The sequence below is a fragment of the Camponotus vicinus genome, unplaced genomic scaffold, assembly GCF_025532165.1.
Source record: "Camponotus vicinus isolate PSW18456_S1 unplaced genomic scaffold, iyCamVici1.0 SCAF_10, whole genome shotgun sequence".
NCBI lineage: Eukaryota > Metazoa > Arthropoda > Insecta > Hymenoptera > Formicidae > Camponotus > Camponotus vicinus.
In genome coordinates, this window is record NW_028141946.1 from 1,036,102 (window position 1) to 1,062,364 (window position 26,263).

At 37.0% G+C, this 26,263-nt stretch overlaps 2 long non-coding RNA genes across 2 annotated transcripts in view; both read left to right on the forward strand.

The window, feature by feature from the left end:
• The window catches only part of LOC145960185 (uncharacterized), a 269,249-nt gene that overhangs the window by 65,791 nt on the left and 177,195 nt on the right, over positions 1–26,263 (forward strand). The window lies entirely within an intron of this gene.
• Positions 12,397–17,131, forward strand: LOC145961077 (uncharacterized). Its single transcript, XR_014435556.1, has 3 exons — positions 12,397–12,554; positions 13,684–13,921; positions 16,895–17,131. It is a non-coding gene; the product is annotated as an uncharacterized LOC145961077 (long non-coding RNA).

Genomic DNA, 26,263 nt, shown 5'->3' on the forward strand with positions numbered 1-26,263 from the left:
TATAATTAAATGCAGATATAAAAAACCAATAAAATGAATAAAATTTACACTCTATATGATTTTAACGATAGCGATAGATGATTTCGTTGAAAGTGTCAAATTTATTTTCTTCCTCAATTCAGCCATCTTCCTAAATGCGACGAAATCTCTTTAGTGACCGTAAAATAGCTTGGAAAAGTTGGAAATCTCATCACGCTATCGGTACGTGACGCAGCTATTTCTATGTTAATAAGATCTTCGATTTCATGTAAATTAACTACACATTGGTCCAAGAATTTGTACAAATATCCGACACTAGTCCAATTTTATTAGCTGAAAAATCACGTTCCTCTTAAAAGGAAAGTTTTACTAGTCACGAAAGCTTTTAATGTAATTTTAATTTTCAATATTTTTAAAAATTTATAAAATCCATTCTTTAGATAACATGTCACTAGTTTAAATTTTTCTGCTTCATTTTTTTTTAAATTAGAACTTGCTAAAGATTAGAGGAGTGAGAATTCAGTTAATATGTAGAAGCTTTTTTTTTAAAGCCTGGTTAATTTAAAAGACATTATTATATTTTTTGTCTACATTTTTTAAAATAATAACACAATTTTTAGTACATAAAATTCACATAAATATAAAATAATTTAATTCAAAACTTATGATATTGTATGTATTAATAAATATTCTATATATGATTATATGAAAAGACATGATTATATATGTCAATATAATTTTTATATATTATATTAAATTTGATTTAACTTGAAAAATATCTTGCTCTTTGCGAATGCAAATGGGAATGCTACAACGGTTACAAGCATATGTGTCCTAGGAGCATAAAAATGTTTTATTACATCGTGAAATTTATTACCGAGACTTTTTATAATGTTATACGTGCGTTGCCGAAATCAGTTCACTACTGTTCGTTCTCTCAAACGTCTTCGTCCGGAATATTCACCAGGAAGGTTTAGCCAAAAGTAATCTAAAGAAAGATAGGAAGTTAGTTCAGAGCCCGAGGTCAAAATGACGAGGTGTGCGAGACCCGACTATTCTCAACCCTTTCACTACTATGCTCGCTTTATAGTTTTATAGCTTTTCGCGGCGATTCAGTGTCAAAATCTCTCAAAGAGCCTTGCTTGAACCCTTTTATGGAATATTGTCCGAAGGACATTTACATCCTTTTCGCAGATCTATTTTACGTTATTGGATGACACATCATGCGCGTAACAAAATTTAATACGCTAAAATACTTGCAGTAAATTAACAGAAATTTTAAGTATGAATATGTTATGTCAGAAGCTCCTATATAGTAAGATTGTAATTAAAAGATTTTATTAATGATTTTATATCTTTTTATATTTTGCTCTCTTATTCAAGAAAATATTTGTGCTTTATCGTAATTTAATATTTTATATACGTTACATATATTGTACAGATAACAGATTCTTTTTCTGAATATCACATAAGACCATTTACCACAAACGTTAAAGTTTCAAAGTTTGATATTGCGGTGACTGGCCGGGCCATCGGTTTAAACGATAATTGACTATTTGAACGATTCAAGACTTTTGGAATTTGTAAAGTTTTGACCAAGTCACACATCGGGAATTTATTTTGTTCGCTTTCAAAAAAGAATTTCATCATCGACTCTCACATTTATTTTTTACATATATGAAAATGATGTATAAATATTGTGGAAATGAAAATAAAAAGGCTCAATAATGTTGCGTGCAAATATTTTAAATCTTAATCTTGTGTAATAATTTTCAAATTTTTTAATAATACGTAGGGAGAAAAAATTTGCATTAACGATAATAGGTCGACGCCTCTTAAGATATCTAGTTTGCAAGCATATTCTTTATAAGTAAAGTATTATTATATGTATATATTGTATATACACGATCGTGTTGATGCATGATGTATATCGATTCCTCGGATGATGCAAGAGAGTTTGACGGATATATCGTGCAATATATAAAGGGGGAAATAGCATCGCGTACGCTACGGGGGAGAGCAATGTCGTGCATATTCAACGTAACACGCAACGTACATGTGGGAACAATGTTCCGCGCAACACATGCGTGTTTTTGCGAACCGTTCGCGAGCGTAAACTATAAAGCCACGGTCGTAAAGTCAATGAAGGCGGTCACGTTTGCCCTTTCAGCGTCTTCCCCGAACGTCTAGGCGTCCATCGACGAGACCTAGGTAGCCTATGGAATTATGAGCTCGGTGTGGATTCATGAATATTTAAATTCTGAAGGTCGCCATCGCTTTGTTTCTCTCTCGGGCACAACTGTAGCGAGACGTGGAGATGCAGGTGTAAAAACTGCCACGGTTTGGCTCGTCTTTTTTCTGCAAATGGTCTTTCATCTGGTTGCGCAATTTCTTGGACGGTTCCGGTTTTTGAATAAAATTTTACTTTAGCTTTCCAGCTAAATATCTCTTTTATTCTGAATATTTCTGAATATTTTTTTCTTTTCATTCTTTTTGTAACAATATGAGACTTACTTTTGATATCATTCTCAGACCTTTTTATTATTAGTTTTACGCATAAATATATTTTTATAGTTTTTTCATCAATAGTTGTTACAGAGAATAATTATCTATATGAAATAAACGCAATATGTAATACTAAAATGTGACACAAAAATTTTATCTTGTATTTAAAGTTGTTTTCTAGACGAATATTATATCTCGTCGACTTAATTTTACCTATGATGATTTTAATTAAAGTTTGAGCTCTCAGAGAAATGAGATTAGAAGTTGAATCGAGAGAAGTTTGTTAAAAGTTTCGACATAGAAAGTATATATAAGCAAAATGGGTCATTTGAAATGGTTCGATATAAGTGGATTACTGAATAAGATCATACGCTGTAGGATTCATATAGATTAATCGCTGTTATACCGTCTAGTTCAATTGGCTTAATTAGATCTTCCTGGCTATTCGCTGCCAAAGTGCAGAAGGTATTTCGTAACCCATGTCGGTGGCAGATAAGGCTCAGAATTAAAATTGGGAAAGCTAAATATACAGACCGTCTCTCTAATTAGTGAACGCGGGCCGACGCACGAATTTCTCGAAGCCAAGGCAATTATTATGGCTTAAAAATATTATTGATTCTTGGGATTTAATCCTACATTGCGTCTCTCACTTTCTCTTTCAGATTATTTCGGAATATTTTAATTTATTATTTTTCAATGTTACTTTTATATCGATAAATATTTTATTCTGAAACATTTTTATTCTTATTGAAATCTTAAAAATCGAATATCGATAATTTTTAACACAACGTATAAGAAATGTTTAAAATTGTAATTCTTACTAGTAAATTGAAACGTAGGGCGTTTGGCGAAATATCTCAAAATTCGAGTCGATACGTAAGCCTACTTGTAACCTTTCTTTTTCCGTAGCTAATTATATAAAGAAACAATGGAATCTTTTGTTCTTTCTCACTTATGACCTTCGGCCATAGCTGGCTGTTCTGTCAGCGAGCGATTTTTTTTGCTTCTGTGGAAAGCAAAAAATTAACCCTTCCGACCCGCAAGCGGTTTCTTTATGATTTTTGCTTCTAGAGAATATTTATGAGCGTCCACATTTGGTTCGCCACGAACATATGTACGTGTATATGACAGCATTTCTGTGGGATTCGAGTTTAGTTAGACCAAATATATATGGTTCTCGATGCGTCGTGCACATTGCTACTTTCCTAAGAAAGAAAACGACTAGCATTTCATTTCGGGACCCTCGAGTGTATTAAGGAATCTTCCATATCTAATTATTTTAATTTTCATCATCTATGAATTTTAATTAAAGCTTAAATTGAGTATTTCGTAACTAAAGTAACGGTATAGTCAGAGTAGGCACCAGTTTTTCTATTGAATACAGTATGGCCGTTAGCATGTCGCCTAGGATTCATCTTGGGTCCAAATAAGGCATCACGAGGTCTAGAGAGGGCGTGGACATGACAAGATCCCGAATGATATTCCGCTTGGAATAATTTTAATGAGAATATTGCATACATATATATGTACATGTCATACATACGCGACTCCACTAATCGGTATTTTCGGCTCCGAAAATCATACAAGAGGTAACGCAGGGCGTCATGATTTTAATTAGACGCAGGGCGTCTTGATTTTAATTAGACACAGGTGCTCGCCACTTTTTTCTCGCGTACGCCGTCTCCAATATAATTAGCATAAGTGAAATAATTAACGGAGTGGACACGCTAAGCTTGCGTGAGAACCGGCCGAAGCTCATTCCCAATAAATAGCGAATGACCGAACAGAATATTACAGCTTAATGTACAATCCAGCTCGCATTACGCAAATGAGATTCCCGAAAATGTCGAGATGTGCGAGGAGCATATCGAGATTGAATCGGAAAGTTCCCCGATCGTTTCGTATGCTATACATATGCATATATGCGCGCTTTGATCTCACGCTTATTTAGCGGATAAATATGCATACGAGAGTGTGTTTGGTTCTCTTCTGGAGAAATCAAGGAAGACTGAAATTCCTCTCCCGAAATGGCTGACTAAACTTTGTAAAGCCGGCATTCCACTTTATTTTATAATCTGATTATAAATTCCATTTGTTATATATTTACGATAATTATATATTAATATAATATATGATGTTAAAATTATATTATTTTATTATTTTGATAAAATTATATTATATTATTTTGAATTTTACTTCAGTGTTTTTGCAAACAGAAGTGCCAAGAATAAAGTTGATGTCTCTTTCCCTGAATATCTTAAGAACAAATCAGATTAAAATTAAATTAAAAATTTGTTAAAATAATTGTTATAATGTAGTTGCTACATGAACATAATAATTACAGTGAAATATTATAAAATAAACTGTCGCTTTCTTTTCTTTGTAATTAACTCAATAATATAATAATAAATAATAAAAATAAGTAATAAACATGCATGGTGCGAGAACAGCAACAACCAGAATTTCGTAAGAAGTCGTAAATATAAACACGTGAATAAGAGAGGGAACCAAAGTTATTCCTGTAGAATAATTAACATACAGGCGTATAATTTTTGAGACCTGACGGGAAATATGCAGTCGAGCGTGGAATCGTTGATGATACGTTTGCATGCGTAAAATGATAATTTTTGTTTCTCCGCTAACACTGCTAAGTCACGAAGAAATTTTTGGTGAAATTATCTGTTATTTTTTTAGCCATTTTTCTATTCTTTTTACTGTGATTACGAATTAAATGTTGATAAGATGTAAAAGATACAAGTTTCAATTATTTTTAAAAATTATTTAATTTCAATTTTTTTTTGATTGTATAAAATTAATAGTATAATATTAATAAATTATAACAGGCATATTGCAAAAAATTAGAAATGTCACAGGAATTTTTATTGATTCAAAATATGTGGTAGGTTAACACTTCTAATTCAAAATCGAACACATGGGTCGTTCGATTTTGAAACGTCAAGCTCCGAGATTTCAGCCAAAGAGATTTTAGTCGATCACGCAGGGCGTGGCTCGGTTAGTTGACTTCCAATGGAATCGGATCGTTTGCTAGGTACGTGATTCGAATTTATCCGACGAAACAGGCGACACGACGAAATTGCTATTCGTGAGTGACTGTCTTCGACCGTAAAAGATTCTCTTACTCTCGTTGCACTCTTACTTTCCTTCGAGAGCGTCTCTTAGCATGTAAGTAAACATGCATAAATATAAATTAGCGCATAAATTTAGAAGCAAAGTAAAACCTATCCTCTATGCGAGCAAATGTGATATCGAAATGTGATAACTTACTCGACAAGTCGTTCGATCATGTTATAAAAATATCTCACTACAAAATTGTGCATCGCAGCGGTATAATCGGTCTTTTTTTCCACTCTTACAATTAATTATCTACCGGCGAACTCACATACACAACAAATGAAGTACGTGTACATCATATACACAGTTACAACTTGAGAGCATAAATTGTGCAATATTACGACGAGTGATGCATTTAAACGGGCAAAGTAAAGTTTCTAATTAAGGGCCTCTCCTTAAAAGCGTGCACCGGAGGATAAGACGGAGGGAATCGCGAAATATTACCAGGCACCGAACGGATAACGACCCTACCGGCTCCGCGAATAAACACCGGACTATCTCCCTCCCCCTTCTCCCCCCCGACCCATCGCGCTCTTTCTCTCTTTCGCTCTCATTCAACCCTTCCCACGCTTCGAACTTTGGGTGAAACTAATGAACCGTAACGCAACGCAATTACGCAGCCGCTTTCACGTGAATTCTTACGCGAGTCGCCCTTCCATTCGTCCTTTTTTTTCGGTCCTTCTCTTCCGACTCCTTCCAGTTGGTGCTTGGAGGGCTCGTAAATATGACAGGATCGCGGCTAACCGATGTTGTTATCGATATCGTCTTATCTTCCTCCCATCCCGTATCAGCCCCCGACCAATTCGCGATCGCCGGACTCGAGCGGAAGTGTAAAAACTGCATTTTACGACGAGGAGAACCGCGCCGCCACCTCTCGTAAACAAAGTTTAGTCAATTAATTCGAAGCTATGTAAATGCGCGGCTTACATGTACGCCCTGGACGTCCTTTTTTGCGCGCTTTTTATTCAATGTCGATGCAATCTTACTTGTGGCAAATTATGTTTTTCACCGGCAGCGAAAAGTATCGTTGGAAAATATCGCTCTCTAGTGGAATGTGAATCATTCTCCTACCTTTTTATATGCATAAGTAAAAACTAAAAAATTTTATTTCTGCTTTGTTATAAAATTATCAACTTTTTCTAAAAAGAAAAAATGTAATCATATAGTTAATAATAAATGTTACATAAAATTATTGATTTTTTTTAACTGAATATAAAATACTATAAGTGCATTATATAAACTACTTTAAATAAAATGAATTTCTGGAAATCAGAAAAATTCGTTATAAAATTCGCGTACTCGTGTATCTATAAATTCCGACTTTTATCGCCATAAATTACGTTGTCAGTATCTCGATACGAAAACCAAATGCCAATACGAATACGTGGTTGGTGAGCACGAAGAAAAATTTATCGGCTGGGAATTACGTTTCATCGTGGAAGGTCGGGTAGTCTGCGAAACCTCGGCGTATCTCTAGAAAAAATCATAAATATTTAACATCCAAGCTACTTTTTGTTCTGCGGAACTAGCGGGGATTCTCGAAGGAGTTGTCTGACCTTTTGCAATTTGTTTCTTCGAAAACACAAAGGCCAATGTCAACGTCTTTCGAATAATTTTCTCTTGAGATGCGATAAGAATTGTCTCTGTCGAATCGTTGCACGTCGACATAAAATTCGATTAAGATTAATTTTAAGAATCGAATTTGTCCTACGATGACGCACTTGGGACGTAGCCAAGGGCAAATTAACATCGATCATCGTGTCGCTCGTGAGGTATGACGCCGACCGAGTGACAATTGCCGCAAGTCGACGGTACTTCCGGCGAACCGGAATAGGAAGGAGACACCTAACGCGTGTCGCGCGTGGCGCGTCGTCGTCGAACTCGTCGTAAAAAAAAAAGAACGAGCTTGCGGACGAGGAGCATAACGTCTGTTTACGATGGTCGCATAAAATTCCCTCTCAGGATGGCATGCGAGCATGAATGAAGGCGGTACGTGTGTCGTAGGAGCGTAGCAGCCAGTCAACCGGCCGAGGGAACGAGCGATTACGCAACCGGCCGAGTTTACGAGCAAACGCGAAGTGGTATCTCTATGTCTTTAGACAGTCCCCAGACAAGGAGCAGCGGCGATGACCCGTGCACGCCATTATAACACGATGATCGCGATGACGAGATCGCGATCTGTCAGCTGCGACGAGTCAACAACGATCTGTCAAACTTTGCACTCGCGTTCCTCGACGATTGGGAATTTAATTTTCCCCATCGAGTTGGAACTGTCATTGTATATAAACCTTCCTCTTGTTTACGAGACGAAAGTAACGAGATTTATTATACGAAAGATGATGAGACGTAAGAGTCAGAGAGCGATGATAGGAAATCGAAATTGTTCGAGTAGATAAATAAAAGAAAGATCTGCATGGAATTTTTAATTTTCAACTTCTTCGTCTTTATCGTTGAACTGCTTTACGAGAAACTAACACAAGGCAATGATACACAGCGCAATAACCCGCATAATGCAAATTGCGATAACCTTAATGAAGAAATATGTAAGTGAGATGAGAAAACAATGAGTGTCTTTCTTTATGTTTATCTCTCGGTATTTATATGCGAATAATTTTGATAGTGTTTGTGTTTTCCTCAACTAAAAAGCGATATTACTATGGTGTAAAACAAACGATATAGAATAGACGGATCAAAATATTGCCTGTCTTTTCTGAATAACGTGACTTTAAATGTAACAGATGTCGAAGGTGAGAGAGAACATTGATATCTCTTGGTCTTTCTTTCTTATCATTTGATAGCGTTTATAAATTAGGAAGGAATCTAGAATATCCTTGCGACGAAATGTCACTCAAAAAGCACTTCTCTTTCACATTCGATTTATAAGTTATCATCGAGTCAAATTGGTTCAATTCTACAATCGTGCAAACTGTAGTCTGACCATATGTAGTTGACGGAATAAATTATTGCGACAGTTATGTGGGCAATAAAATTTGCGGACAGACGGCGTCCAGACAGTACATGAATCTTCCTCGCTCTGCCCACGATAACCCAGATTGTAAACCAAGCCCAGAGAGATACGCGATGATATCTAATGCAACGTCGACCGCGGATTATTACAGTTCCGAGCCGCTTTAATTAACCCTAAACGTTTCTGTTGTTGTAAAGAGTTTCTCTCTGTAAATAGTGGGAGAGGAAAAAAAAAATTGAATCGCATTCATTAGCAATCACGAAAGAGATACGCGTCTTTTTTACGACTATCGCTGGAATGCTCCTAAAACGCACTCCACATGCGTCGCTTAATGCGCGATTAAATGGCCCGAGAAATGATCTCCATTTATGAAGAATGACCTTTCTTGAATGATCTTTCTCTCTCTCTCTCTCTCTCTCTCTCTCTCTCTCTGTCTCAATTGACAAGTCTCGCGACACCATCAGTCTGCTCTCCTTCGATCGTTGGTCGCACGCTGCGCGTTCAAGAATGCACGACCGAATGCGCAGCAGTAGATAAGATAAGAATGTATCTCTTTTATCTCCCACGTCGTCCGGTCGGGACGAACCGTCTCTCGCTCCCCCGCCCCTTATTGCCCAAATAAAGCTAAACGAGCGCTTTTACGACCGTCTATAAAGCTTTAAGTGTTAGCGAAACGAGCGACGCGCGGCGACTCCGACTCCTCGCCGCGGCTTTTAAATCGCGCGTCTTTGCGGGCCCCTCTGTGTGCGACACGTACACGAAACACCTGAATGATGTCGGTCACTCGCATGAATCATGGCTGCACGCCATCGATGTCAAGGTTACTCGAGTAGCAAATAGAGCGATGGGTTCGTAAATGACAGCTGGGCCAAGCTACTTTCATCTGAGAAACCTTTTCCATCACCCCTTTATAATGATGTTTTACTCTAACCATGCAATACATATTACACTATTATTTTTTAAGCGTTATTTATTAAGGAAATAGGATGCTCTTTCTTATTGCAAACGAAAACAATAATTTGATACAATTAACGATCAATTTTAATCAAAATTTTACTAAGATATTATAAAGAATTTAGGAAACACATGGATAGAGACGGAGAGTTTGCAAATGTTTTTTATTTCAAGTGTTAGCCAACTTCCTCGTTCAGAGTCAAGGTCGCAGACAAGTTCACCAACGCGAGGTACAATTCCCGTTTCCTTGAAACATAACGATACACCGCCTGGCCAAGAAGCTCGTTTATCGGCTCTCAAACGAGCCGAGATACGATATACGTAGCGCAAAACGGCGCGCCTCACCCCGTAAAATATATTGTATATCCGTACAAGGTTTTTCACGTGTGTCTGTCTGTCTGTTATACGTGTGACGTCACGTGGTACACCAGGTTCGCGGGAGAAGCGCCACGACCTGCCCCAATCCGGACGGGTGTAAAGGCAGGGCAATATAAACGAACGTTTACAGGCTCGTTACATTTTTATGAGCTCGACGCCGCAACTACGCCACTACGGCCATCAACAGAATGTCGTAAACCATCAGCCAGCTCTGTCTCCCTTTCGTTTTCCTCTCCTCCTCCTTTGCCGGTCGCTCGCTCAGTCATTCTTACCGATTCTGTCTCCCCCTCGCCCCCGCGCGTATCTTTCACCTACCCACCCCTCGACGTCGTCTCTATTTCTCTCCCCCCTCCCCCCCTTCCCCACATCGATCCACGTGGCATTTACGCGTAACTTCCGGTCTGTGACGTCATGTTGCCACTCGTAGACCACTTAGGTTACGTCATTTTATTGACTGCGATCATAAAAGTTTTTACACGCGGACCTCCTGCGTGCCCCCCCTTCCACTCGAGATCGCGATGGAGTATCGCGGGGGGTTTTACGGTCTCGCCCCGTTTTATTGTTTTTACTACTCGCAGGCACATTGACCTCGTTTTAATTTCTCGATGCCACGCGAACGCTGCCCCGTCCGATTGAAATATTTATCATATTTCATCCGAATGCTATCGATGCTGCATCGCGTGTGGGAAACGAAAACTACATAATTTACATTTCATATTTTTTACAAAAGAGACGTATTCCGGACTTACTCAAAAAGACACACATACATACATATTTTTATAAAAATATTTCCATCTACACGTATCGATACATATTTTATCACGGTATTTCTTTTAATTTGGAATATACAGGGAAAGCTTATTAGTTTCTGATGTAAGACGATGCGTATTTTTACGCTCATATTTCCTTGGCGATCGAGGAATTTTTCGTAGCATCATGTCTGCTGCTGCGTAAAAGGGCGCGCCATTTTATCGATACAATGTCAGGTGCCACCCCCCTGACGTCATTGGTGGCTGCGTCGGCCATCATGAGGCTCATTATGCAATCTTCTATGCCTGGAATTCATGATGGCCGCCGTCCTGGGCCAATCCGTGCGCTCTCGTCGGCAGCCATCATAAAAACGGTCAATCCTGCACTCTGCCAGTCGTTTCCGCAACTTCCGGTTTCACAGCTTCCCCGATAGATGTCTCTACCGCTTAGAACATGTGCGCGTGTGGATCTTTAAAAATTACGTCGTATCTACATTATCTCGATAATTACAGCACAATAGTTAATTAATTGACAAATTTGTTCTTATTAGTAGCAATAATGATCACATGTTTATTGAAAGCAAGGACGTTGATAGCATGCGATATGCATTTATTTGTGTATTTAATTTAAATTGTTTAAAGTGTTGTTATTCAAATTATATTATCAGCAATTCCAATTTGGATCTTATAGATATTAATGATAACGTGATAAAATTCTATTTATTTCTTTAATCGAGAAGCTACAAATTAATTCGACCATTCATTGTTTAAATTTGAATATTGTACTACTTGCATGTATTATATTATATTGAAGAAAAAGTATTTCTGATAAAATGGTAATCGCTTGTTTCGATTAATAAGCAAGGAATAAAATTGTGTGTTTCGTATTAAATATTATAATTTCTCTGTGATGATCAAAAGATTGCGTAATGTTTAAAATCTTTCTTTATAAATACAACAGAAATACGTACGACATAATACATGAATTATAATTAAAATATGTTATTTATGTTACAATACTAAGAATGTATAGAAGAATATATTAACGATTCTGTCGTAAATTGAGTTATATACAAGAAAAGTAACGTCTTTTCCAGCTTTAATTAAGCCACTCGATAATATATCTTACGTCGAATAATATATTTTACATCATTGATAAAATACACGTTTTATGAATAAAAAATGAGGTATCTATCTCTCGCACATAATGAACACATTTCTTAAAATATGCAAATGTAAGCAGGTTCTTACGATTGACGATCGTGTTCGTTAAGAATGCAGCTAATTAAAAGTCGGCGTCATACTCGAGAATCTAGGATAATTTAAAAAAAAAACCCACAATATCCCCCGCCGAAATAGATAAGCGAGGAGAATACAATGTATTTAAAAATATAATATATTAATGCGACCTCTCTCGTGTTTGTGTCCATGCGATGTTATTCCATCTTTTGATGCTGTACGCGTCAGAAAGATTAAATTCACGGATATTTTCCCCTCGCGGACGAGTAGAAGACGTGCCGAGAGATGCGAAAAAGTGAAACGAAAATTTACAGTAACCCTATCCCGCAGAAAGAGAGACCAGCATCGCGCGGGACTTTAAAGGGAGGACAGGAAGAAAGGGTGGAAGGAAGGAGGAGGAGGAGGAGAAGGAGGAGGAGGAGGAGGAGGACAACCTTATCCGCATCTCGGATCCGGATAATTATGTCGGCGTGTTTATTACGCTCGGTTATCCGCGACTTTATTTCGTCGGATAAAAGAACGACTCGCGCAAGCAGATATCCCCGAGAGCCGGAGAGACGTTTGTGCAAAGAAAAGTCACGGCTGGAATTCATGATGGCCGGTCTTCTCTCTTTCCCCCGTCGATTCCGAAGCAGTTAGCCTGGGCGTAGGTAGGTAGGTAGGTAGGTAGACGAGCGGCCATGTGTGTATGTGTGTGTGTGTGTGTAATGTACACACGCGCGGTCATATATATCCGCTGTCTGGACTGCAAACCCTCCGAGGCAAGATTGGTAATTTCGAAGCAACTCCTTTTCCCTCCACGAAATCTATGCGCAAGACTCTCTTCGAAAGATAAAGCTCTTGTTTCTCTAGTCTATGTCTCTCTCTCTCTCTCTCTCTCTCTCTCTCTCTCTCTCTCTCTCTCTCTCTCTCTCTCTCTCTCTCTTTTTCTGGGATTTACATTTTTCATCTAACTTTCTATGGAATTTCTATCTCGAATCAGGAATTTTTAAAGAGAGGCGACATATCATATTCGAAGCGAGGAGAGTCTACAAGTGACAAGCAAACGTTACGTAATTACAAGTATAGTATATCGTGGTATATCGCTATATCTTTACGCTTTTAATCATACCAGTCACGTTAAGTGTACAAACATTATCCGATAAATATTTCATGAAGAGAGAATTCTGTTTATGACACTCGGATACTTTTTGCCAACGACAATTAGTCGTTCGATACGATAAAAGTAAATTTCACCAACTGCACAATTTGTCATTTGGAAAATCGTCTTTACAATTTCATTAATCAAGTTTATTCTCTTGGACTTGAATTTTATTTTATTTTTTTCTAATTTTAATATTCATTTTTCTAATTTTAATATTCATTTTCTAATTTTAATATTCATTTTTTTAACTGTATTTTTTTCTCGATATACATATATATAACATAACCGTTTTAGAAATTGCAGGTTTTAGATAAAAAGAATAATCTCATGAATTTTATCGGATTCCAGAAACGACGTTATACATGTTCTCTTTATGCTTCGTTGCACGTCAGTAGCTTTACATGTAGTATTATATATAATTACGGTTTTTTAATTATATTTGAATTAGTAATTAATAAGTTTGACACATATATATCTTCGATATATTGACAAATAATAAAGATAAATATTGGAAAGAATATCAAATAAATACTCCTTGATTTGTTTATACATAGATCATTATGAAAAAAGACTATTGCTAAGACATATCTTCTCCGATGATGGCGACTTATTCTTACCATATTTTATGCTACAAGACATCGTTCGAAATCATCGTGAGGCCTGGACGATATAACGGAAATGAAAAAAAGTAGAAGTTCCATTCGATGTACACATATGTTACGGTCATTATAAAATCCAATCGCGCGCCGATGAATCCCAATTTATTTTTGTCATTATCGGACATTCCTGTAAGGATCTCCCCGACTGAATTTGGAGCGGCAGCAAGAGAACGACGAGAAGGGACACCGTGTATAGCGTACGCGGGATGTCCAGGTAAGCTGTAGGGATAAACAACCAGCTTGGACGGATCCTCTCGAATCGACGAGCTTTGAAGATCCAACGAACTGTTTATTTCCACTTTTCTTTTGCCCCCGCTGCCGCGGGTCTCGTGTAAAATATCGGGGAACCGAAGCGGAAAGAAAGTTGACGCGTAACTCACGAGGGCGTCTTATTTACGACGTTATAAAATTACCAAGTTGATGCTTTAAACTGGAATGGAACGATTGCGGTGCCGCGAAAGAGCCTCTCGTGTCCGGGTATTAGTCAGTTTTTTTTTGGCTAACTGTCCGTGGATTGATGACAATGTATAGATTGCCCGCTGTGTAAAGTGGCTGGAATGTTCGTTTGGCTAATATCCGAAGAGTTGCATGTACGTATCTTTATTGTACGGTTGTCCGAGGAACGTTTTTAGATAAGCTTTTTTATATACCTATATGTGAGAGGAATTCCCACTTGGGAATGCGAGGAAAACGTTATCGAGAAAATATTATCGTATATTCCTGAATGAAAAGAAAACTCACGCACTATCTAATTGACTGCAAGGTGGAAATATATAACAGGACTTATAATTAATTACTTATTTCAAGCATGAGACACATGATTCGATTTTACAAAATCTAGTTAGAAAGAGAGAACCTTAAATTATGCGATAAACGGACGTTTTCTCGATATGCGGACAAATCACAGGTGAATTAATTCGCAACATATTTATTTAAAAAAATGTATAGCATCTAATGAAACCTTCGATTTTATAACGTGATATCAGTTAGGCAATTGGATTATCATATCAAGTATATAATTTGATTCGTATCAATTTTATAAAAAAATTATAGCGCGTGTTCTTTTCTCGCAGTTGTATTTGCTTTCGTTTGTCTTATCGTTAATTTATATGATGACGTTAAAGATCGATGATAATAGAGAGCATTAAATTCCAGATTTTAGCTTTTATTAAAACACAGAAAACATTTACATTTTTCATCAAAAGCGATCCGGTCAATAAATTTCACGCAATAAAACTTTAAAATAATTTAAAATATTTTAGGTAAAATGCCTTCTTCATTTCTGCGTATAATAATATTTTTACTCATTGCCGTGAGTAAAATATTTTAAAAATACATACGTTTTAAGAATACATATTCTCTTTTTGACTAAATATTTCGGACAAGTTAAATGTTTTCCGTGTTTTAAAATACAAAAGGATATATTAACGTGGATTTTATTGGACACATTTTTTTTCATGATAATGACTGTTTGGTTCTCGTATTTTTTTATAATTCGCAAAACAGTTCAATAGGTCAATAATTTCGCAATGTGTAGAACCCAGATTGAAGATAGCGAATTTTCGGCCGCGCCAAAAGCACGGGTGGTCGGCACGTGTGTCGTTTCAGGAACCTCGTAAATATTCGCTGGAAGATGCAATCGTTATGCACACGTTCCTTACAAGCTGAGTTACGGTAATACACCCGCAAGATGAATCCGGACCCGTCGCGGAAGAGGATTTAAAAAAGGCACGCGGAAAAATGGAACGCTGTATTATACGCGGCTCCAGCGCTATTTATAGTCTAATTTTATGGAATACGTAATAATCATAAAGTGATTTTTTTTTTGGTACCCCATGCTATCCTGCGAAAATTGAATCGAGCAACTCTCTGAATAAATAAAAAGAATATTTTCCACTCAGCTTACTCCATAAACATGTAAAATACAATTATTGTTGCCTGTGATTTGATATTATTGTCTTGTAAACAATTATTTAATATATGTAAACATATAAAAAAAATAGTTATAAACATAAAAATTTATGTTTTTGCGCCTCGCGCATATGTTTATCGTCGAGCTATTACAGTATAAAACAATTTTGATGGCTACGTTAAAGCAGATATCGATTTTATCGGACGTTTCTTACACGTCACTTAATTAAAGGCACTTTACACGTAAAATACAATATTTCATTCGCGTGATAAATTTTTCCGCACGCCCCACGTGCGTCTATATGTGGAACGAGTAAAGCAAACTATCGATGAAGACTCAAGAGAGAGTTCTAAACTTATCAGAGCCGGCGAGGGGGAGTAGAGGAGATTAGTAGTTACAGCTTTCGTTGTATTTGTAGCCCCGCCATTTTCATTCTCCTCTCTTCGTTCCTTCTTTTCTTGGCGAACGGCGGAGCGGTCCTTCGCCGGACCATATGGCCGGTTTGTATCGGCAATCAAGCGCGCCAACATCCTCTGGCAAAACTCGAACCCGTTCCATAAGGAACAGCGACGATTTTCTCCGTCGGTCGATAATCCCAGCTTCTCTCTGTCTCTCGCTCGTCTTTTTCTGCACGTCGTCACTAGTGGCCTCCCATTGGACAGCTCACATAATGCGTACTTTTTATACCCGAGAGCTCGCAGGTCCCGGCTGCTTAACATAACATCGGATTCTCGTACAATTTCTTTGCGAGCAGGGAGGAGTCGGGACGAGGGAGAAGATAAGACTCATTTCCTATTAATTTATTTATTTATTCCGACCGTGATATGCGCACATTTTCGCAATAAACACAGAGAAAAAGTGTGATATAGAGGGAGAGAGGGAGAGAGAAGGAGAGAGAAGCCGAGAATCTGATTTATTTTCGAAAAATATCAAAATAATAAGATCAAACAAGCAGCCTTAATGTTTAAATGATGTAAGTCAACTGCGAAATCTAATTGTAGCTAATATATGAGTTAATTATCTTTCTTAATTGCAATTTTGCCTTATACAACAAGAAATAAATTCTCCTATCTCCGATTTAGCTACATGAATTAACATTGTAAGAGAAGCATCCAATATTTTATATAATTGATAAGATTTAATTTATGCGAATAAAGAGAGAGAGAGAAAGAGAAGATGCTGCTTATCTACCTATTATTGAGACACGACGAAACAAATATGGACTTGTTTGCATTCGTATTGTACGATGCTTACAACTTTATCTGATTTTTTCAGCTCACTGATTCCGTCTACCATCTCGTGTCATCCGATGAAGAAATCACGTAACGAGAATCTTTGCACACACGAGCCTATCTTCAAGTTTTTTCCACGGACTAACGACTTATCGGATTCCTGTGCCAACTTTATCAGATATAAAAAGCGCTGTAATTATTTATTTAATCATTTTCTTCAGCTTCTCTCGAGACGCTCTTGTTGCTCGCTTTATCCGTAGATGTGGACAAAGTTATACACTCGACGATAACATATGCAAAATGCGTTTATTATGCATACTACTGTACCGAAGAGTGCTGATTGCGACAACGCATATAATAATTAGTTAATTATGTAGGTAGTTTATTAGGGATTCACTGACACCGGAGCTCAAGTTATCGCTCCAATTTACCCTAAAGCCGTCGATCCGTTTCGCGTTGAATTAAGAAGCTGAAAGAAATCGGCGCGCCAATAAAAGAGATAGTCCCTCGCGAATGAACAATAAAATTGCCAATTTGTGTCTGACAAAGTTGACCGATAAAGTCGATTCGTTCTGCGTGACTGTGAACTTTGAATGACTCCCCGATAATAATACTTGCTTCGTGCTCCTTACAAATAACTTTTTGTTCGAGCCAATCTGAGATATATTATTTTACGTCCCACCAGGGAAATTAAAGAAAAGAATATCATCGATGAACCTTTATTTTTGCGCGGGATGATAATAATTTTACCATGATTTAACAGGAAAAAAGTAAGTCATTATACGGAATAATTATTCGAGAAAAATTAGCGATTCGATGATTGATTTGCATACTTTCTGCGCGTGACAATTTTATCACGTGATAAAGAGGTGTTTTATGCATTCCTTTATAAAAATTTATTAATTATTATTAATTTTACGGCGCGTAATGTGAAATACTGGATAGTCATAAAACTCTGTAGGATGAGGGAAAAAAGAATTGCTTATTGCATCTATATATAACCACTCATTCGTTCTCAGGGGCACAGCTAAGAATGTCGATAAATTATTTCTCGTGCTAGAAAAATATCCTCGTCTTTCACTGTGTACGGATAAATAATAGCGACATAAATAAGCACGTAACACGCGAAAGTTAAATCAAAGACTTTCATAATTTTCCTTGGTATTTGATTCGACAAGGATGCGAAATCAATAAGAAATCATAAAGCTGTTGAGGAAAGTAGACGGACAAACGTTTTCATGCCCACGTGTACGCCTAACTATCACAATGAGACAGTGATTGATAAACGGACAATGATATTTTTGCATACTAGAGGAGAATAATACGCGGAGGAAGGATGCTTGCGATACCGAACCGCGGCCAAATAGGTGAGCCGGAGCCGAGTATCGATCTGAGCGTCGTGGACCTGCCTGCTCGAGCTAGGACGAGAGGGGCGAATGGGGAGCACCACTTTGGAGCGACCACTACTACCACCAGGACGATGCGTACCAGCATCCACACCCACCTTAAGAGCTGACACAAGTGCCTAGACTACCTACACAATCAGCTGTACTAATACCGGGGCTCACACGGACTCTCGCGTCTTTGCGCTACACGAGCGTACTTCAAGCGCCTGGCACAGGCCCTGTCTGACGGCGCATACATGTACGCTCATCGCAGGAAACGTACAAGTTTCGCCCGCGCTAGTTTGTCCAGACGTGCACGTAGGTACCAGCAGCCAGCATCGATATCCGCATCATCCCCTCCTCCTCGCCGACCGAGGCAAGGGTTCCAACCTCGAATCGACCCTACCTTGTAGTCAAACCTACCCTACGTGGGTTTCCATCGACGTTTTCAGGGTAGAAGATGAAGGTGTAGAGAGAAAGAGAAGGAGAGAAAAAGAGGGAGAGGAAGAGAGGGAGTGGCAGAGCAGGGCGTGTCGTTGCGTCTACGGGGCTCCACGAAGAAAAGGTCTGAGAAGCTCGCCGTTACTTTCTCTACCCTCGTCCATTCTTATTCCGGCACGCACAGCGGCCCAACTTTTACCATTTCGCCGTCTGGCGAGATAATCCCCCAGTCCCACCTATATAATCCAGCGCGAGAAAGAGAGAGCGGAATCACGATTCCCTATATCTGCCTCTGCGTCGGTTCTCGTACGCTTTCTCGGAAAAAGGGACCATCGTTATTTCAAACTTGCGCTGTGCAGGTGTCGCGAACTGTTTGGCGCTAATGACATGGGTTGAAGCGAAAATTTAATGGAATCAACCTGAAAGAGAAAAATTTATCAGTTCGTCTAGTGTATTAGAAATACATATCTTAAATCATTTCACGCAATGCGACAAATGTAAACTGCCGGCGAATGATTTGCCTTTAAAAAAGAGAGAAAAAAGTATATTTAATTAAAATAACTTAAATGTAATTAGTTTTATCTTTCTACTCACCTAGAATACAAATATATTTATCTGATAAATTTATTCTATAAATTCACTGCTTTTATTTGAAAAAATATACGCTTCTTCTGGTGTGAATTAATGTGAATTAACATCACACGAATTTATAAAATAAGTAAATTCTATTATTTTAATCATTTTTTTTCGAAACAGAATATTCATGATGTGTGAATAAAAAATATAGTTACGGTCGATGAATACGTGCTAATCTTTTGGATTGCGAAACATAGATAACCGTCGATAATACGTGAGAGAAGACAAATATTCAAAGCAGAATCGTGTACGTGACTAATGCATAATGTGGCCAAATAAAAAATGATAGAGCTCGAATTTACACGTATCTCTTATCATTATTATATTATTGTATTGACACGAGCACACGTTTTGCCTCAAGACAGACTTGTCTTTGGCTAATAGCGTGGGCGTGGATGCAGGTGCAACATGCATATTGCAGTGGAATGGATTCGTAAGTGGAGAGTGCACACGAGAGGTGGGATTAAATTGTCCCTCGTAGACTCCAATCAGGGACGCTCGGAGGAAATTAGAATGGACGAGACTGGCTTCGTGGCTGGCAGCGGGAATTGGGTGTACTCGGAGACTGAAGATGGCATTGAAATGAGTAAGACTACGAATCGAGAATTAAAAATACTTTTTCCTTTTCTGTCTATTTTTGACACAACGAACCGAAGATTGCAAAACGACCGCTGATATCTCTGACTCTGTGTCATATAATGTGATATGTTACAATTTCAATATTTAATAGATGATTTAAGGAAGCTTAATATCTCTATGCAATATTTAATAATCAATAAGATTAAAGTTTTCTAATAATTTCGATTATATCTAATATTTATTATTCTGATCTCTTTCTCTTTCTTTCTCTTTTCTCTCTCTTTTTTATCAAGGGGAAAGCATAAATTACTTCATCCCCGATAGTGAATTCGATTCGCGGCGAAATCTTCTCCAAGGTTGAAAGGAATAGACTCTGATAAAGTCGCTGGTTTAAAAAGCTAGTTGTTTTGACTTCTCTACCAGAGATTACACATCCTACATCCTACAAAGAAACTATCGGTAAAATGACGAGGCGCGGGAAGTTGGCAAAATCCGGAGTGCCACGTCGTAAAGATATGGTCGGCGAACCGCTCGGGAGTCAAGCGGAAAGCATGAAATTGCTTATATTTTATAAAAGCGAAGGAAAGAGAGAGAGAGAAAAGGATGGCGAGGAAGGTCTTGGCGCGGCGCGAGAGATGAGGTGGTATCGACGGGCAAGTAAAAAAGACGAAGAAAAGGAGACAACGTCTTCTCCCGTGAATAAACAACAAGTATCGTGCACGTCGTGGTAACGTAGGCTAAGAGAAAAATATAGTGACGCGCATGTATGAACACATATACTAGCTGCATGTACGTACGTTGGGATAGGACTTGAAGCCGCTTTTGTGGTCTCAGAAAAGGTCTCAGACGAACTTTTGTTCGATGCGAGAAATTAGACATTATGTGCAGATCGAAAATCCCGAGTCGAGATTTTGCTTCCATTTTCAATTTTATTTTTTATTGATTTTATAGAATTTCGATAGGTTTAATTTATACAAGAGCTCTTACTTTTTGTACTTCGAAGATGATGTCGAACTAACAGCTCTGATTTAGAAATTTAATAAAAAAGCCTTTCACAAAATTATAAATAAAATAATATTTCGAATTATAATTCGAATTATAATTTCGAATTATAATATTTCGAATTATAAATAATATAATATTTCGAAAAAAATGATTAACTTGCACATTTAACAAGGAATCAACACGCAAAAGAAACAGCGTATTCTCGTGAGACAGAAAAGAGAGAATTCTACCTTGCTCATGTAAATGTATCGACATGCAAGTATCGATTTTTCTACCTATATATATCTGAAGGTTCTTCTCGAAAAATATGGCGTCTTTATCGCTGCATTGTCAAGCTTGCAAAGACGGGAGGGAGAAAATGGAATATCCTACGTCCTACGTATATCAGGTTCCTTGCCAATATGGTTCAGAAGGGACGAGGACATGTGTAATCAACGCGCAGAAGAAACAGCGTATTCTTGTTTTGAAAGAACAGTTTACTTAGGTTACCTATACACCATCTGTGTGTGTTGAATTTATTATAAGAGTGAACACGCGCATGTGTACATATACGTGCACACATGAACATAGAAAACACGTCTAACATATTCGTCGCCATTTTCTCAACGTATTTCAAAATATCGATTTTTAAAATATATTATTACAAAATATATATAATATATAAATTATATTAAACTATATAATATATATAAATATATAACAAAATATATAATACATAAATTATATTAAAATATATAATATATAAATATATAGCAAAATATATAATATATAAATATATATCAAAATATATAATATATAAATTCTTAGCTGCGATAAGCAATATAAGATACGTATTCGAATCACAATCGGAGCTGTATTATAGCTTTAAGAAGTGATGGTGAAAAATCTACGTAAAAATGTTTAAATGATTCTTAGTCTTGGCACAAAATTAATAAAAAATTCAAATAGAATTAATAAGTCTAAATAGAATTTCGAATCGTAAAGTAATAAAAATTCAGATACATTACTTAAAGAAAGCAATGATAATATATTAGTTAGAATCCTTAGCCACTTTAGAAATGAGAACACGAATGTAATATTCAGACAGAATTTAATATTCATTCATTTTTATTCGATTACCAGCTTTCGCGAGATCGAAATTAATTTAATTCGATATCAAGTATTACATGTTAATAATGTACGAAAAGTCAAATGTGTATTGAACAATCGCGTCTGTTGAGATTCGCTTGAAGGAGTTTCAAGATATCTAAAAAGGGAGTGGACATTATTGAATTCACCTCGCATAGGAACACATTCTGATTCCTTATCTCATAAATTGCTAGCTAACTTAATTTATTGCAATGTTTACGCGGCTATTCTCACGTATTACGTGTTTGTTTCTATGTAATGAGATGAAGCCGGTCACGGTTCAAGACCCTCAACATGTTGTGTGCGCGGATCTCGTTAGCGAGAGATCATCTGTGAAGATTAATTAGCTGCGGCGGGGGCGGTCGTTTTGAGTTTCCTTCATTGTTGAATTTAACAGATTTTAAGTTTGCTATTTAAGCCTTTCTTCGATCCTGCGATCTTGAGTTAAACTCGTGAAAAATTCGGTCATAATTAAATTTTCGCGAATTAAATTTTTCACAAAGTGTCAAAATAATATACTGAACGAATTTCACTGAATTGGATATATCGGAATTTAATACGGCATCTTTGACAGATACGTTCAAATTTCTCTTTATCTACATTTTATAGGTAAAAAAAAAGAAACTTTTTTTTATATATAAATGTCAATTTGTATAGAATTTATATAATTTGAATAGCTAGAATTTCCTTTATATAACGTTTTGAATTATTATTAACACATTCGTACTCCTGTAAATATTATATACGCGCGAATACATCTCAGAATATTTATGTGAAAGAAAATGTTTACTTTGGATAAGTTATTTACGACGATCGACTCTCTAATCCAAGTTCTGGGAAAATTCTCCTCGACTATATTTCGTTAGATTATTTATACTTTCATGATTTTTAAATATTTATCATTCCGCGAGGAGCGTCCAACAAGCTTGAGAATTGTTATTTAACTTTTCACTGACAAGAGAGAAAATTCGGGTGGATTAATTTTGGTCGAATAAAACGAAGTTTACGCGCTTTAGAATTATTCATCTCGTGTCCGCGGCTTCTCTCTTCCGTAGCGACGTCATCGGGCCTGTAGCCGAAATTACAAAGGAATCTTCGGAACGACTTTGTTTGCTCATCGAGTCCCTAACGTACCACGAACTCGTGCAAACTCAAATGCGAGGGCGGTATAGACCGCCTCCCCTATCCGCGTATATTCTCCTATCTGAAAATCCGCGCGTATATTCATATAACTCTACACTGCGGTAGTAGTTGCAGCGTCGAATTCGCGCAGCCGAAATCACGAGGTGCTTGGAACTGCTCCATGTATGCGTATTTATATACGTGTATGTATGCTGTGTAATCGAGCACGTGTATACGCGAGTATTTGCGCGTCTATATAGATACGTGTTCCCCATCTCGCTATTGCAACGCGTCGGTCCCTCTCTCCTCCCTGCTCGCCGTCAGTTCAGTTTCCATGTCCCACCAACAATCCAATTTATACGCCGGATTATTCCGAGAAACGCTGAAGGAACGGAGGGTTGCTTTCGACCCTCTCTCGTCCTCTTCCACCTGGTTGTTGCCCTCCTGTCGTACCTTCTCCAACTTCTCGTCCTTTACGTGTCTGCGTCGACCGCTGCTAAATCGCGATGGCTGGATCGAGGGAGCGAGACGCGATCGAACCGCCTCTGCTCGAGTATGGCTCTCTTTTCGATCGTCACGTCCTTGCCTTCGTCTCTTAAATTAGATTGACACGAAATACTTTTCCGTTATTGTCTAATCTTAGCGAAACTTATTGGACTCATTTTAGAAAGTCATTCATGTGCGACGCGATCTATGAGATAAATCTAAATGATACTTTTTGTGGTTATGCATATACATATAGATATATGGATTATGGATGCAGAGATTGGGATACGCGTGCAAGATTTTCTTCCCGCATGTAAAAGCTTACGTAAGAGAAATGTCAGTTTTATTCGGAAGAAAAGCAATGCTATAAGAGTAAGCGATTGAACTTACGATCAGTTGACCTGATTCTCATCCAAATATCGTTGTATTTGATTTCTGATAACTCGAGACGATATTGTACGAATTCTGGTCTCTCTTTTCGACTTGGAAACTTTTAAATTAGAAACAGAAAATTTTTGTAATGCTACACGAAGATTTCGGGAATTTTATAAGCATTTTTTATAAATTTTAGCCTCGAAAATACAATATATAATTTTCAAAGCACGTGCAAATAAAAATAAAAATCGAAAGTAATTGCTACATCAATTATTTTTGTTTTATTTATTTAAATCTATTGTTAGGGTATCGTCTTTTTACAAATGCGTTAAACACGTTTAATCGAATTGATTTTATTTAAAAAAATATGTAGCTGATTTCTTTTGCGATCTCTTTCCCTCTTTCGCCTGCAATGATTTTATCCGTTTCGTTCAATAGATTTTCGAGCGATCAGTCAACGTAAAAATAATAATATTGCTTTCTTATTGACGATTATGCGATAGAGCTCTGAATCTTTATAGAATATTTACGATATATCACGATATATTATAGGCTCGTAAAATATTTTTGCGCGTTACTACTAGAATATTTCAAGATGTTCTGCAAATCTCCATACATCCTATCTTCGCTACATGTTATTGATTTCTTCGCGATTTTTCCTAAAACTTTATTGATATCTTTTTAACAAAGTCACAGAAGCATCGCAATAGCTGTTGGAGCTTCTTTACTACACGATTATATATCAATTTCGCGATATATATCAATGATTTAATAGTAAGGATATTTTAATAAATGTTTAATGGATTTTAATAAACCCGGATCATCGAGATCTCGATTCAGTTTCTATTGAACTTACATAGATTACATCAATGTGCCGTTGCAGAAATAGAAGGCACTTCACACAAGTGGCACAATATTATCCGATTCATATTTCTTGCGTATGCATGATCCATCCATCGTATCTGAAGTTTAAACGCTGACGTGGTAAAAATCTACCGTCGAAGAATGGTCGACATTCACACGAGAAGTCTCTTTGTAAAAAATTCTGAGCTTCTTAGAGAAGCGAACGACGGGGCTATATCGATTCTCGATTAAGCCAAAGTTTCCATTTGCCGATCGCTTTCTTTGAATTTATGGGATGTATAATTTCGCCGACGTTTTGTACGCTCAAATTTTACAAAGCTTTCTATTCCAATTGTTAATTAAATAAATTGCATTTTCGCATTTTGTCAATGTATCACGGCTACTTGTAAACTCAAATAATTGACGCCCGTAAAAAGTTGTTTATTAAATACTTTAAGCTTTTTTAAAATCAATTCAGAGTTTTGTTTGATAAATATATTTTATAACAGTAGGTAATCGTAAAAACAAACAAAGTTTTTATTTGTCATGGAGACATGTCCCGTTAATTAATGCAGCTTGCCCTCTGTCTGTGAAAACATTTTTAACTTTTAAATCCGTAGTTCCCTTTCACACAGGATAAGAGTCCGTAAAATCAGGACTTTACTGTGTCGGAGATTATGGGCTTCTAAACATGGATTTCTTTGTAAGTTTATGAAAAAGAAAGATGAGTAATTGTAAAACATCGCAGCAGGTGGACGGATCTTTATTAAAGACGCGGGGCGTTTCTTCTTATCGAGATGCATCTTGTAGAAAGTACACGAATATGTGGTCGTCCGAGGGAACAGAAGCACAGAGATGTGCAAATTGTGGGTGCAGACAGTTTGTGGCGCTTTAGGATGAGGATTTATGTCCTCGTCCGAGACGTAAACAATGCGCGAGATGCGGCGATAAATCCACAACGATCCTTCCTCTTTCTCTATCTCTCTCTCTCCCCTCCTATGTAAGTACATAAGTTATCTAGGTCTAGGAAATTGTCGTTTATTGCGCTCTATTGCCAAAGTTACATACTGCTATTACGTTGCCACTGTATTCCATAAAGATGCGCATCCGAGTTCTAATGCTTAACAAATTTTATTCAATAATAATATAAGCCATATGTTGATAGTCTTTTTGGGATATCGAGAAATTTTGATTAAAATTATTTCTTTAAGATTTGATTATTTTATTATAAATTTTCTAAATGTTCTCCAATTTTTAATAATTTAGTTCTTGCCGTTGGTCTCTTTCGAATGGAATAATTTTATTCATAATATATTTAGACGAAAATGTTTTCTTGCATACAAATAATTTTTACGTATCGATCAAATTGAAATTCTAATATACATGTAAAAAGTAAGAATCACTTTGTTAAA